This window comes from Lagopus muta, chromosome 1, assembly GCF_023343835.1.
Source record: "Lagopus muta isolate bLagMut1 chromosome 1, bLagMut1 primary, whole genome shotgun sequence".
NCBI classification, from domain to species: Eukaryota; Metazoa; Chordata; class Aves; order Galliformes; family Phasianidae; genus Lagopus; species Lagopus muta.
In genome coordinates this window covers 157,079,503-157,092,806 of record NC_064433.1, presented here as the reverse complement: position 1 = coordinate 157,092,806, position 13,304 = coordinate 157,079,503, and positions in this window count along the sequence as shown.

The window sequence follows — 13,304 nt, the reverse complement described above, 5'->3', positions numbered from 1 at the left end:
GAACGCTGACAAATCTTGTTTCATATTGAGATAAAACAGTATTATGAGAAGAAAAATCTTATACTTCAGGAAATTTCTATATATTTCATCTGAGTAATAGGATGATCTTTAACAGGGGACTAAGATCTTGTCTCATTGAGAACAGGCAAGATAACCACTTTAAGAAAATCCATCATATAGTGTCCTAAGTTCCATTTATTCCACCCAAGTAATTTGCAATGCAGTGGTTCATTTTACATAGATTTTAAGGGTAATGAACTGAACAAAGATATTTCAGGCATCTAGTTAGCATTAATTATGCACAGGTGTCTGCAGCAGATCTTTCAACTAAATCGTGGTATCTGCAGGTGCCTTTAAATATCTGTTTAAGCCAAAATAGGGAAAAATGTATCAGCTGTTGATTTAAAATTAATCAATCATTATAACTGTCTTTACTATGGTAACACCCTGCAGCATCAGGCTTTAGTACAACCTCATTTGTCAGATCTCTAATCCACAGTAAGAACAAAATGAAGTCTACATACTCAAAACATGTGATTCTGACTTCCAACTCTGCTTATGATCGTGTTCCTTTTATTATTTAAAACTTCTTAAATCTTTAGTTATTTTCTTCTGCATGCCTAGAAGCATGCGAGTTTTATTACAGCTGAGCACTTCAGAACTTCCTTTTTAATTAAGCTCACTAAAAAATATTATCATCCAAAATGTTACTGTTTGATATGAAAATATTTTTCACCATTTCTCTAACTTAATGACAAAAGTTGACAAAAAACTCTCTTCATTAAACTCAGATATAACAATTTGCATTCTCTTATTCTGTAAAAATGATGTAGTTAAAGTGCTGCCCAAACAAATGAAGAGGCAAATATATTTCTCTCATTCACCTAAAATTATTCAAATCCTCATTCCATATAGGAATAGCCTAACCATCTGGCTGACTACATGTTTTAACCAATAATGAATTTGTTGGCAATTCCTACTTGGAATGGGAAAGTCTTCAGTTGTGACTGCTGACGTAAGTATTTTGGAAAAAATAAAAACAAACAAACAACTTGCATACTGTAAGATCAGTAAGTATACAAATGTTGTGACCCTTCTGGTCACACAGCTGAATTGCCTGCATCTGTGCTCCCACGACTGACTCAGTGCCTGCCTCAGGCGTTCAATCAGAGGTTCAGGCCATGATTCAACTTTTCCTCTACACATGCATATTAACAAAATGTTTGAACATTTCTTGACATTGTGGTCATTACATATGTGACACATTATGTTTCTGCTTTCATTCTTGTATTCCTTTTTGCAAAGTTGCACAACTTCAGCAGAAGAGTTGGAAGATACTAATGATAGAGCGAAGCCTGAATAGTGTGGCTACTGGGTGAAAAGTATGTTACCTCCTTTGCTTTTGGGAATGACTTCAAAGAAAGCACAAGTGACTAAAGCAAACAACTGAGGAATTATCTTCCTTCAGCAAGTGTTTTGGAATCTCTCAAAGGCTTTAGCAGCTGAACATTGAGCTGTTCAATCCTGAAAACAAATGTAAGTCTCTAATTTTTGGGTTGTATCTATTCTAGAAATCTAAGAAGCGCTAGGGACTTTTCTCATATCTATCTGGGTGATTGCTCTGAAAAAGCACGCTCAGTTCCTTTCAACCTTTTATCACACTGTGCTGCCCAAAAATCATACCTAAAGAAATGTCTGAAGAAATATTTCTAGTCAAAATTCTATGCAAGGGAGCATGTGAATTAGATAATGAGGCACAAGGGTAATAATTCTGATGAATTTACTAACATTACTGTCAACTTGATGATACAGTTAAGTGCCAGTGTTGATAGAAGAGTATTCTAGTAGTTGTGTCATCCATAATTCTTCCACTTGATCATTTTCTATGTCTGTTTCAAGCCTTGTTGAACTCGCATTTTAGCTCCTTGTGATTGGGGAAACTAACACGCCTTTATCACCTACTTGGTTATGCTTTATCATACCTTGTGGATATCAGTATATCAGTGATTTCTGTCCTGATAAATACAGTTGCAATTAGCCTCTAGTTTTCAGAAGCCTTCGAGAATAACGGACCAACAGATGACATTCACACACAAATTTTAGACGCAATCCCAGTCTTACTAGGAAAAAAGGACAAAATTAAATTGAAATCATGCCCAAATCAAGGTTCTTTTTTAAGGTGTAATTCTGTTTTCTCTTTAGATCTTCATATAAAGCTGCATTCTGACTGACTCTGTCTGATATCTGGCTATTGCTTTCTTGATGAGTTCTGGCTCCTGTTGCCTTCCAGTTGAGTTGAAATTTGATCTCCTGGCACCTGAAAATTCTGACTCTCAAAATTCTGATAAAGAGCACTCTATCTTAGCAGTAGGAAAGAGAAAAAGTGAAGGAGCTTGGAATTATTTTGATTAGAAAGAAGACTATCAAATTAAAGTTTTAACTAATTCCTTATTGAAGAAATATAGATTGCACCTGGCAATTTCAATAAATTTGCTTAGAAACCTAACTTACATAGAAATGTAATACTAGAAAATTAAAGTCCAAGATATTACACAATGTTTCTAACAGAAGCATAGTAAATAATAAAAAATTAGACTTGAAGAGGATTGAAAATGAAAAGCAGAACTTTAGACAATTCTTACGATCAAGACAATTAGAATAGTAACACAGAATCAGATAAAAATCTTAATATAACTTTCTGTCTACTTTTTCAGAAATAATTCACAATGTCAAATAAGGTCAAATAACCTGTGGTAGAAGAAGACAAACATTAATTTGTTGATCTTCCCCAGTAATCTTTTTTCTTCTTTTTTAATTCTAAAATTACATAGACACAGTTTTGTGTTTTCTTGATTGTATACATGGAGGAAGCTGTTAGAGTTGGTGTTTTCAGATGTATGACACACTGTATGGGAACTGCTGAATCATGACCTGAACCTCTGATTGATCATCTGAGGCAAGCACTGAGTCAGCAGGAGCACAGGTGCAGGCAATTCAGCTGTCTGACTGGAAGGGGTGGAGCTTGGCTCCACATCTCCTAGACCCCATTTAAGGACTGACTGTCACTGAGGAAGGATTTCTCCCTGGAGATTGCTCCCTTTAGAGTTTTTTCTGTGAGCCCAGGAAATGGGTGAGTGCTTTATTTTTGATTGTCTTTTTCCACTGTGATAATCTGTCTAGTCATACAGCCTGTAAAATACTACCCTAACCATGCCACTCTGCTAATTGTATGTTTGTGAAGTGTACGCACACATATTCAGAAAGTGTGTAGCGATCTCCAAATTTATATAGACACTGAATTTCTGATTGAAACATAGGTGATAATGGTCAGAGAATCACAGAATTGCAGGGGTTGGAAGGGAGCTCCAGAGATCATCGAGTCCAACACCCCTGCCAAAGCAGGTTCCCTACACCAGGTTGCAGAAGTAGGTGTCCAGGCAAGTCTTGAACATCTCCAGAGAAGGAAACTCCACAACCTCCCTGGGCAGCCTGTTCCAGTGCTCTGTCACCCTCACCGTAAAGAACTTCTTGCACACATTTGTGCGGAACTTCCCATGCTGCAGTTTCTGGCCTTTTCCCCTAGTCCTGTCTCCACGCACTGCTGAAAAGAGTCTGGCCTCGCCACTCTGCCCCCTACACCTTAGATATTTATAGACCTGGATCAGGTCCCCTCTCAGTCTTCTTTTCTCAAGGCTGAACAGACCCAGTTCACTCAGCCTTTCTTCATAGGGGAGATGCTCCAGGCCCTTCACCATCTTCGTGGCCCTCCGCTGGACTCTTTCCAAGAGATCCCTGTCTTTTTTGTACTGGGGAGCCCAGAACTGGACGCAGTACTCCAGATGAGGCCTTACCAGGGCAGACTGGGAGGATCACCTCCCTTGACCTGCTGGCCATGCTCTTTTTAATGCACCCCAGAATGCCATTGGCCCTCTTGGCCACAAGGGCACACTGCTGGCTCATGGCCAACCTGTCGTCCACCAGGACACCCAGGTCCTTCTCCGCAGAGCTCCTCTCCAGCAGGTCATCCCCCAGCCTGTACTGGTGCATGCAATTATTCCTCCCCAGATGCAAGACTCCACACTTGCTTTTGTTAAACCTCATCCGGTTTTTTTCTGCCCAGCTCTCCAGCCTGTCCAGGTCTTGCTGAATGGCAGCACGGCCTTCAGGCGTGTCAGCCAATCCTCCCAACTTCGTATCATCAGCAAACTTGCTGAGGGTGGCCACTATCCCCTCATCAAGGTCATTGATGAAGATGTTGAACAATAAATGGTTCAGAATGGTTCATTTCCATGGTTCTTCCTGAAAGTTAGAAGTTCAAATTTTAACTTCCCTCTTCCACTCAGTAAGTGTTAACCTTGAGGCTATTTACTTCTGCTGTAGAAAAGCACTGCCTACCTCTGTTACTGAAGTCATGTTTTAATTCGGAAGACTTGATGTGCGAGAAAGATACATATAGGTCACTTTGTAAGTAATTCCTCCTATTTGTTTCCACGGAAACTACAGCAGATAGAAAGAGCACAATAACACTATTTGATAGAGCAAATTCTCAGCCACAAAATAGTATTTATCACAGTAATCACCATCGTTAGATGCACATTTTCACCAGCAATGAAGAAGAACCACACTCGTAAAAATGTGCCAGAGGAAGCAAGCAACTCTCACTGTTGCCACTGCTGAAACATACCGCCCACCGCCTCACTGTGCTCACATCAATTTGGTCTCCATAAACAGTCAGCAAATGTCATTAAATATCAGTGGGTGCCATTTTCTCCACATGCAGGAATTAAATTCCACGCCTTTGCTTCATACGCACTTCTGCGTCATTTACTGTTTGGTCAGATTGCCCCTCTGCTGCCATCTGTCATACAGTAACAAAATGTAATGGAACATTGGCAAGGAGGTTCAATGTTTACTGCTGTACCATTCATATCTACCTCTGTCATGAGTTATATAAATGTCATGGGTCATAATAAAATAAGAGGCATTACTTTCAGAGCTACTCTTGTAGTATTTAAAGTGAGATATACAAATCTGATGACCTACAAATGTTATCCATAATACTTTCCTTTCTTCTCTAATGGTTTATTTATGAACATTATTTCATCTTTTTCAAGTAGGAATATAGAATTGTGTCCCTCCCAGCAAAATATTTTTAAATTTATAATTTGCATCACTAAACATGCTGTTTAACTTCTAATAATTTTTTTTTAAAGAATGATCCCTAATTGCCCCCTCTGTGAAGGCTATAACTATTTTATTTCATAAAAGCAGTGAAATAAGGCACAAAAGTATGTTTCAGGGTACTTAAATTTTCTATTCTATACAGCAGAGCGTTCTTTGGATGGGTCATATTCTGATATATCTTTTTCTATGCTTATATTAATTAAATAGTTCCAGAGAATATTCATACACTTTGGAACTTCAGTGTCTATTTTTTTCATACATAATGATCCTTGGCAGTTTGACTTGGGTTATTTAGGACTCTACCATATGATTCCTGGGTATGGTGCAGAAGTTGTCACATGCTATGGACATTCTCATTTGTCATTTTGAGTCTGCTCAGCTTTTCTTGACAATGAAAAAAATTAATGATATGGTCATATGTACAAGATATCATTCAGTTCCAGTCAGCCTCTGTGACAGGCATTATTCTGGACATGTTTTATTTACTAGTATAGATGAAGGTTAAAGCTGCTGATATACCATGTAGAACATACATGTTTTTATTCCCATTGTCTTACCTGTCAGACCTCTGGAAAAATCTTTACCAGTGATCTGCTTTAGATCTGATCCTATTTTGCCTAAATTTACCTAAGTTGCCTATTTTCGGAACACATAAGTGAAGACAGGTTTGGCTGAGGTAATAACCTACTTTTAATTAGATTTTATTCTAACTTTCTGTTTTTCAGCAAAAGATATGAAGAAGGAAGATTCAACTTAGTGGATGAGAAGTGAAAAATTGTTTCGTATTGAAGACAGTAATACAGAAATAAACTGTATAAATTGTCTGAAGGGAACAAGGAAAGCATTCAAAAAACTTTCTGAACAGATGAAGGTTCAGTGCCAGTTTAAGAAAAAAATATAAATAAGACATATGGTAATTCTGAAGATAATATGTAGAAACTACACATGATTTGGATAAGAACAAGGTGAAAAGTTTTGAGGCCAGCAAGTTACAAAGTTGGATATCCAGAACAAGTTCATGGTTTTAACTTTGATACTTTTAAAAAGATGGACAAAGGGAGGTGGAAAAATTGTACAGGAGGAAGATAAAGCTGTCAAGAAAAAAGATAAGAAATATATGTACCAGTGTAATGTCTGGAAGCACAGAAGAAGGAAAAGATTTTGCAAAGAAGAATGAATGGCAAGAGGTTGACAGATATAGCTGTATACTTCAAGTATTGCAATGGCTATTACTGGAGCTCAAATATACAAGAATTAATATCATGGTGTTTTCCTTGAGACGAGTCTTTCATACGTGCCTGTAGCGTCAGTCAGTTCTATCAGCCTCTCTCAGTGTATGTCAATCAACTACTCAGCAAATGTAAATTTATCATTCTGAAAGAAAAGTATTGGATTTTAAATCTCTCTTTCTTACATATGTACACACCAGACAAATACATAGACATAATGGAAAGCATTTTTACCACAGAGATAATTTTTCTTGACGTATGGTTTTGTTTTTTTTGTTTTTTTTTTGTTTTTTTTGTATGAGAAAGAAAGAAGTCTAAATGAAATTTTGGCAAAGCAGTCTACAAAAACAGATTACTCAGTTTGTCTTTTCTTCCTAGTTCAGGCATGAATCCATTTTCTGCCAAGTTCATTGTCATAATATGTTTATTGCAAAGCCTGAATTTTTGACAGCATAAAAATACTTTCTTCTTCCTCCTCTGATTTTGTTTCTTCATATCAAGACAGTGATTATTTTTTCTCATAAAATTGAAGGAAATAAGCAAAACATGAATAAAACCAAAACACAACAATAATGTATGATGGAAAAGTCTTTATGGAATTCTTTGTTGTTGAAATATATGCATTTTATGTTCCTCTTTGTAACAGTAGTCTGAGCCAGTTATAGATGGAAGATTTTCTCATAATTTCAGAAATTCTATTCACATTTACCAAGAAACTCCACTTATGCCTCAGAGACTTATTCTGCCACAAACTAAACAAATAAGCAACAGTCAATTCCTGCTTAAGAAATGTGTGAGAGGAACACAGGGATCCCAGTAAGTAGATCACCAAAACACAAGGAAAGGATCGGGATGTTAAAGTTTAAAGCTGTAGTCAGAGTCTCTAATTGTGTTGCTTCTATACAGTTTCATCTAGGTTTCACAGTAAAGTTCAGTGAAACATGTAAAGAATGACAATAATCTGAAATTTATGTCTATTAGCAGGGAATTCCATATGTAACTATAGGTACATAGAATCCATCATGAAACTATTGTTTGAAAACATAATGCGTGGGAAGTGAAGGAAAGAAATAAAATTGTAATGCTTTATAACAACTAATAAATGGGAAGGAAGACATGGAGGACAAAGGTGATCTAATAAAGAGCTGATCTAATAAAGAGAGCTGTGACTGTAATTTCTGTTGAACAGATTAACAGATGTAGTATTATCATCAAAGGTTTGAATTCCATCTATTTGTGAAGTCATGTCTTATTTGAGATAAAATAGTCTATTCTTAGTTTTTTTGCAGGCTTAAATTCTTATTTGTGAGCCTTGGAAAATTAGCTTCTTGGTGCACAATTCAGGTCTTTATTTTCTTTACTTTCAAACATAAATATATTGACTTGGATGACAGGTTGGCCGTAAGCCAGTAGTGTGCCCTGGTGGCCAAGAAAGCCTAAAGTATCCTGGGGTGTATTACAAAGCGCATGACCAGCAGATAAAGTGAGCTGATCATTCACCTCTACTCTGCCTTGGTGAGGCCTCGCCTGGAGTTTTGTGTCCAGTTCTGGGCTTCTCAGTAAAAAAAAGACAAGGCTCTCCTGGAGAGAGACCAGAGGAGGGTCACAGAGATGATAAGAAGTGCTGGAGCACCTCTCCTATGAAGAAAGGTTGAGGGAAATGGGCCTGTTTAGCTTGGAGAAGACAAGGCTCCAGGGAGACCTCATTGTAGTCTTCCAGTAATTGAAGGGAACATATAAACAGGAGGGGGAACGGCTGTCTACATGGGTGGATAGCAATAGGACAAGCAGGAATGATTTTAAACTAAGACAGGGGAGGTTTAGATTAGATATTAGGAGGAAGTTTTTCACCCAGAGAGTGGCGATGCATTGGAACAGGTTGTCCAGAGAGGTTGTGGATGCCTCATCCCTGGAGGCATTCAAAACCAGGCTGGATGTGGCTCTGGGCAGCCTGGTCTAGTGATTGGTGACCCTGCACACAGCAGGAAAGTTGAAACTGTATGATCATTGTGGTCCTTTTCAACACAGGCCATTCTATGATTTGATGACTCTATGATTCTTTGATTCAATAAAGAGCCTGGAGCATCTCTTACAAGGAAAGACTGAGTAGCCTGGGTCAGTTAAGCCTGGATAAAAGAAGACTCAAAGGGAATCTGATTAATGTTTATAAATATCAAATGTCCAGGAGTCAAAGGGACAAGACCAGACTCTTTTTGTTGTATGGTGATAGGACAAGAGGAAATGGCCACAGAGTGCACTTTTTAAGTCTTTTTTTTTTTTTTTTTTTTTTCTTTTATTAGTACTTTCCAGATTAGCGTTACTGCTGGCATTATGGTGATACTGACTTCTTTGTTCTTACTGACAATAACTCAATCCTCCTTGTTCTGCTCCCCAAATACTGTATTCAGTTTTGAGCCCGTCACTACAAGAAAGGCATTGAGGCCCTGAAGGGCATTCAGAGTAGGGCAACAAAGCTGGTGAAGGGTCTGGAGCACAGATGAGGAGCGGCTGAGGGGGCTGGGATTGTTTATTCTGGAAGAGAGAAGGCTCAAGCGTGACTTTATTGCTCTCTACAACTACCTGAAGGAGTCTGTGGTGAGATTGGGGTTGTTCTCTTCTTTAATGTAACTAGTAATAGGACAAGATGGAATGGCCTCAAGTTGCAGCAGAGGAGATTCAGGTTGGACATTAGGAAGTACTTCTCCTGAGAGTGCTCAGGTGCTGGAATGGACTGCCCAGGGAGATAGAGTCATCCCTGGATGACATCCTTGAACATCCCTGGAGATGTTCAAGAAATATTTAAATTTTGTACTAAAGGACATGATTTATGGAGAAATATTGGTGATGGGTTGGACCGGATAATCTTAGAGGTCTTCTCCAACCACAGTGTTGCAGTTTTATGATTTTTTTTGTTAATGGCATTCCAGATCATAGCATTATGTAACTCACTGAGAGTTAATGCTTCAGTTCCATGTATAACTGATAGTTTCGGATACCTGGTTCTTAGAAGGAAAGAGCTACATACCTCAGAGGACTTTGCATTGCTCTATTTTCCATTCAGAGGGAAAGATTAAAACTGTCCACAGTTCACAAGATCACATTCTCTTTTCCCTTTCTGTTTGGCAGCGTGTGTGCTCCCTATATATCTCGCCTTCAGCATTAGCGTAAGGCCTTCAGTTTTTTGGACACTCTCTCTCCTTTTTATTTGATTTATTATCTTCAATTCCAATTATATTGTATTATATTGTGTTATCTTGCATTCCAATACCTTTTTTAGTAAATTATCTTTCCTCCTCAGATCATTGCTGCCGTTTTGTTTTTAGACCCATCTCCATAACCTTTTCCCTTTTCCCCCCCTTTCTCCTTTCTTGGGGCATGGGTTCCTTGGTTCCCCTGACCCCACTAGTCATGGAACAAAGCCAAACAAATCCATATACTGTTGACATGTTTCTATTATTATTCTATTATTCTATTAATCTAATAAACTCTTACCACGAATTCATGGAGCACTGAAAACAGTTTTGTAACATAGAAGAGATTCGTACACAGACTGTTAACCTCTTAATCTTGCTATCTTTTAGAAATCATTTTCCAATAGTTTCATACTTTTTTTTCTTCTTTATGGGGGGAGGATTGCTAAAGGTTTTTGTACCTTGCTACTGAAATATATTGCTATTCCCAGTATAAAGAATTAATATGTGAAAACAAATAAGCTGCAGACTGCCATCAGAGCATTTCACCTCTCCTTTATTTCCATTAGATATCAACAGAGTGCTCATCCTTTTTGGGTTCCCCTACTGGCTAGCTTTGCTGTAACCCTTAGCCACAAAGCTTGTATCCCCATATATTCCTGAACAACTATTCCAAACAGTACAAGGAATAATTGGTCAGTCACTTAGGAAAATAATGATTTTTGTTTACCAAGTCAAGAATAGGCTCTGTGAGTGCTGAATTGAAATAAAATTTCTTTTAAGTAGGGCCCTGAGAAATCAATTGTAACCAGCAGTTAATGACCAGTTTGTGAACAGCTTGAGGGAATGCCAAGGGCAGTTTTAACTTCAGCAAGTTTTTGTTAACAGTGCTAATGAATTATATTGAAGGGATTATTTCTATTACAAACTCTAATCAATCAGGTTTACCATTGTTTCTAAGAAAAAGTTTAGAAACTGCAGTACTTTATGGATGCAGTTCAGTATTACTAATTTTAATTAATATGATAATCTGAGCATTCCACGATAATGAATTCTACTTTCAGTTTCCAGCAAATATATGCATGCATAGTACACATAGTCACATAGCAATTCACAATAAAACATGGCCATATGAATTATTAGGAGCATCAGCTGAAGCATCAGAAAGCTTGTCATGGTTTATAGGAGGACCATACAAAAGAAAGACTATTATCTGTGACTGGATTTACTGTTCTTGGTTTTCTTGGTTTATGCAAACTTATAAATTTGAGTAATTCACAGCTGTTTTCTTGAATCAGCTCTGAATATTTAACTCCTTTTTATACAGTGCTTTGCTGAACACTGCATCTCCTGTTCTCAAGTGCAGCATTTCTCTCCCAGTCTGAGGTGAGGCATTGGCTAGTTCATTCCATTAGGGAGATTTGTGAACTGTTGCTGTAGCAACTGGCTTGGCTGCATGGTTTCTGAGGAAAGAATATGTAGCATGCCACAGTGGTTTAGTTTTGGTAGGTTTTTTTGTTTGTTGTTTTTTTTTTGTTTGTTTGTTTGTTTAATTTTGCATTAAAAGTATGCCTTAACAAAAGGCTATCCTATTACAGGTGGTTTTCAGTATAATATCTGTGTGTGAGAAATAACAGACAGTAGTCTGAAAGTACCAATAGAGTAAATATAGCTTTACATAATGAAATATATTTCCTAGTTGGTTTGACATGTCTTTTGCTCTTGAATGGATCTTATTCACCTTTTTTGATTTATGTTACTAATGCACATCTCTACTGTTGCAGTACAAAAGAAAAATGGATGCGTTCTACAGAAAAAAATCAGTGTAGTATACCAAGCCTTACTTCCACAGTAGTGTATATATATTTTTTTGGGGGGGGGAAACCCTCTCACTCTGATAGAATATTCATTTAATATGTAGATTTTGCTAGTGGTTCTGAAGCTTAGCAGAGGACCATAAGAAGCAGCAAAGTCTTCAACTTGATGTAAACGCTGCTGGCAATAGCTAAAACACTACTATGAAAATAATGTTTTCAATCACAAATCCAAAGCATAAGACTGCATGAGCTGCTTTGAGGACAGTTAACTATACCCAAGTCAAAAGCAATACAGAACCATATCTAGAACAAAAAGTGAGTGGTTTGGGGGGTTGTATTTGTTCAATGCAACTACTAGAACAGCTATTACTAGCCCAGGAATTTTATACAAGGGCATATTTGAGTGCAGAACTTTTAGGACAACGATGAAAAACTGTGTAGAACAGATATTGCCATAGAGATGGTTTCATCTGTAGTGCCATTTGAGAACAACTCCTTGAGTAATCAATGCCTTAAGCTGTCCCTGGTTGTGCTCCTTGAGAAACTGAGGTGGAATACTCATAAATGAGAGATTTAAAACTTATTTAATTCAAGTAATATATCTTTGATATTGCTATTTGACTGATTTATTTAGCAATATAGATGTAGCAATGTTCAATCTGTCCCTAAATATGTTCCCAGTTGTAATGATTATATGGCTTATTTCCAGTTTAACATGAATATGAATGATATGGCTTAAAACTGAAAGGCCAACGAGTGGAAAAAAAAAAAAAAAAAAAAAAAAAAAAAAAAAAAAAAAACCAACCATGATTAATATGCTGAGGTTTGCAATGTATTTCAGACCAAAATTCATATTAAAGTAATGAGTACTGTCTGTATAATCAAGTATACAGAGAAGTTAGGCTGGTCTTTACAGAGCATATAACTAGAAAGATTAACACATTAGAAAGGGATAATCAGAAATGAAGGGATAATTGGAAATGAATCAGAAATAGCTTACCCATATCCTGGGCACAAAGGGAAAACCCCAAGAGGAAAAAATCTCTAAAGCGAGATACTTGTCCAGTGGTAGTCAGTCCTTAAATGGGGTCTAGGAAAGGTGGAGCCAGTCTCCATCCCTCCCGGTCACACAGCTGAATTGCCTGTAGCTATGCTCCTCCAGCTGACTCATTGCTTGCCACAGGTGCTCACTCAGAGGTTCAGGCACTGATTCAATTGTTCCCATACACTGACACCTCCTGCTACTTATAGTATTTTTATGAATTATAAAGTGGATGGGACAATTCAGATCAGAATTAATCTTGGTAAATACCTGCTTACAAACTGTCATACAAACCTTAAATGAGCAATGGTAAGGTAACTAAGACCCAAATGTGTGGGTGTGTAAGATGGTTTTATAGATAGATAGATAGATAGATAGATAGATAGATAGATAGATAGATAGATAGATAGATAGATAGATAGATATCTGACAATATTTTTATTTTCTTAGTAGAAAAAAAATGTAACTTACGGCTATGGCTCTTAAACTGTAAAGAGTCTGCGTTACTGCATTATGAAATAAACACTGAAGGGATGTTAAACGGTTTAGAACAGAATAAAGAAAAAAAAAGAAACTAACAAGGTTTGGGTTAGTCATGAGATGCACAGAATTGTATCTTTTAAAACGGTTATTCACTGTTATTTTTTTCTATCCAGCTATATACTTCTTTATACTTCCTGAATGCATTTAGTTATTCTGATATCTAGTAGATTACTTCTCAGTTTTTCTATCCTAATAATCTACTGAAACTACTCTTTTACCGCATTGCTCTAATTCACCTTCCTTTCTCCTTTTATCTCTAGTTAGTTCATGTTCTACTATCTTTCTGGAAGATTTCTTA